The following is a 3,302-nucleotide window of genomic DNA, read 5'->3' on the forward strand; positions in this document are numbered from 1 at the left end:
TCGTTACTCAGCAGAGTTGGGGTTAATTTACTGATGATTTTCCATCTAATCTGCTGTCGCTTGTCCATACCTCTGAACTCTGTGTGGCATTGACCTGGTCTCTAATCTGAGCTGCTGTTAACCTGCGATTTCTGAGGCTGGTGACTCGGATAAACTTCTCCTCAGAAGCAGAGGTGACTCTTGGTCTTCCTTTCCTGGGGCGGTCCTCATGTGAGCCAGTTTCTTTGTAGCGCTTGATGGTTTTTGCAACTGTACTTGGGGACACTTTCAAAGTTTGCCCAATTTTTCGCACTGACTGACCTTCATTTCTTAAAGTAATGATGGCTACTCGTTTTTCTTTACTCAGCTGCTTTTTTCTTGCTATAATACAAATTCTAACAGTCTATTCAGTAGGACTATCAGCTGTGTATCCACCAGACTTCTGCACAACACAACTGATGGTCCTAACCCCATTCATAAGGCGAGAAATCCCACTTATTAAACCTGACAGGGCACACCTGTGAAGTGAAAACCATTTCCGGTGACTACCTCTTGAAGCTCATCAAGAGAATGCCAAGAGTGTGCAAAGCAGTCATCAAAGCAAAAGGTGGCTACTTTCAAGAACCTAGAATATAAGACATATTTTCAGTTGTTTCACACTTTTTTGTTAAGTATATAATTCCACATGTGGTAATTCATAGTTTTGATGCCTTCAGTGTGAATGTACAATTTTCATAGTCATGAAAATACAGAAAAATCTTTAAATGAGAAGGTGTGTCCAAATTTTTGGTCTCTACTGTATGTATATGTGTGTATATATATATACATATACACATACACACACACATACACACACATACACACACACACACACACACACACACACAGTTAGGTCCATATGTATTTGGACAGAGACAACGTTTTTCTAATTTTGGTTCTAGACATTACCACAATGAATTTTAAACAAAACAATTCAGATGCAGTTGAAGTTCAGACTTTCAGCTTTCATTTGAGGGTATCCACATTAAAATTGGATGAAGGGTTCAGGAGTTTCAGCTCCTTAACATGTGCCACCCTGTTTTTAAAGGGACCAAAAGTAATTGGACAGATGAAATAATTGTAAATTGAAATGTTCATTTCTAGTAATTGGTTGAAAACCCTTTGTTGGCAATGACTGCCTGAAGTCTTGAACTCATGGACATCACCAGACGCTGTGTTTCCTCCTTTTTGATGCTCTGCCAGCCCTTCACTGCGGTGGTTTTCAGTTGCTGTTTGTTTGTGGGCCTTTCTGTCTGAAGTTTAGTCTTTAACAAGGAAAATGCATGCTCAATTGGGTTGAGATCAGGTGACTGACTTGGCCATTCAAGAATATTCCACTTCTTTGCTTTAATAAACTTCTGGGTTGCTTTGGCTTTATGTTTTGGGTCATTGTCCATCTGTAGTATCAAACGACGGCCAATCAGTTTGGCTGCTTTTGGCTGGATCTGAGCACACAGTATGGCTCTGAATACATCAGTATTCATTCGGCTGCTTATGTCCTGTGTCACATCATCAATAAACACTAGTGACCCAGTGCCGCTGGCAGCCATGCATGCCCAAGCCATCACACTGCCTCCGCCGTGTTTTACAGATGATGTGGTATGCTTGGGATCATGAGCTGTACCACGCCTTCGCCATACTTTTCTCTTTCCATCATTCTGGTAGAGGTTGATCTTGGTTTCATCTGTCCAAAGAATGTTCTTCCTGAACTGTGCTGGCTTTTTTAGATGTTTTTTTAGCAAAGTCCAGTCTAGCCTTTTTATTCTTGATGCTTATGAGTGGCTTGCACCGTGCAGTGAACCCTCTGTATTTACTTTCATGCAGTCTTCTCTTTCTGGTAGATTTGGATATTGATACGCCTACCTCCTGGAGAGTGTTGGTCACTTGGTTGGCTGTTGTGAAGGGGTTTCTCTTCACCATGGAGATTATTCTGCGATCATCCACCACTGTTGTCTTCCGTGGGCGCCCAGGTCTTTTTGCATTGATGAGTTCACCAGTGCTTTCTTTCTTTCTCAGGATCTACCAAACTGTAGATTTTGTCACTCCTAATATTGTAGCAATTTCTCGGCTGTTTTTTTTCTGTTTTTGCAGCTTAAGGATGGCTTGTTTCACCTGCATGGAGAGCTCCTTTGACCGCATGTTTACTTCACAGCAAAACCTTCCAAATGCAAGCACCACACCTCAAATCAACTCCAGGCCTTTTATCTGCTTAATTGAGAATGACATAACGAAGGGATTGCCCACACCTGTCCATGAAATAGCCTTGGAGTCAATTGTCCAATTACTTTTGGTCCCTTTAAAAACAGGGTGGCACATGTTAAGGAGCTGAAACTCCTAAACCCTTCATTCAATTTTAATGTGGATACCCTCAAATGAAAGCTGAAAGTCTGAACTTCAACTGCATCTGAATTGTTTTGTTTAAAATTCATTGTGGTAATGTCTAGAACCAAAATTAGAAAAATGTTGTCTCTGTCCAAATACATATGGACCTAACCGTATATATCTCTATCTATCTATCTATCTATATACACACACACAAAAACATTTGTTCTAATTTTGGGAGACAAAGCAAAAATGATGGGGACTTCAATCTAAGATCCTGGTCTGGTGGTAATAATTGTAAGTCTCCCTTAAAGGAATGTTTGTTCAGAAGAATATGTATTATGGAGCTTTTCTGTGGAGTTTGACCAGACAATCTCTCCTTGGCTCCCCGTGTGCATCAGTAAGCGCCCATGACCCCGGTGCCTGCTCTCTAGTTGTCCTTTCTACACATTGATGGGTACTAACCGCTGCGTACCGGGTGCTCCCCACAACACCGTTCTTCCGGGTTCTGTGACTTCGTACGTTAGTCGTACATGTGCCCTTTTTTCCTCCTTTAGAGACAAACGCAGAACTTGCTGCCTATTTTAGTGTTTATACCGAGGCGGATGTTGAGAGTTATCTCTATTTAAAGAAGAAGAAAAACACGGTAACCCGTCTTTTAATAGATCAGGTTCTCTCCTCTTAGTGATCCCAGAGGATCCTGTCCAGGAGGGAGGCCGTGTCCTCATGGTGACATCATGAGCTCTCAAAAAACAATCACTGGTAAATGGTCACCATCCTTCCCCCAATCTCCATACAGTGAATTAGGAGAGAATAAACCGATGGATGGAAATGTGGAGCTTTCTCCAGCTCTTCTGTGGTTCCATCCCTGGTGGAGACAAAACTTGGAGAAGTTGTGTTTCTTAGTACTGCTCCTTCATTGACTGACGAGGGTCTTCTCTGTCCCTCTCCTCAGGGTCCTC

The sequence above is a fragment of the Phyllobates terribilis genome, unplaced genomic scaffold, assembly GCF_046119375.1.
Source record: "Phyllobates terribilis strain yellow unplaced genomic scaffold, ASM4611937v1 Scaffold_259__1_contigs__length_2703414, whole genome shotgun sequence".
NCBI lineage: Eukaryota > Metazoa > Chordata > Amphibia > Anura > Dendrobatidae > Phyllobates > Phyllobates terribilis.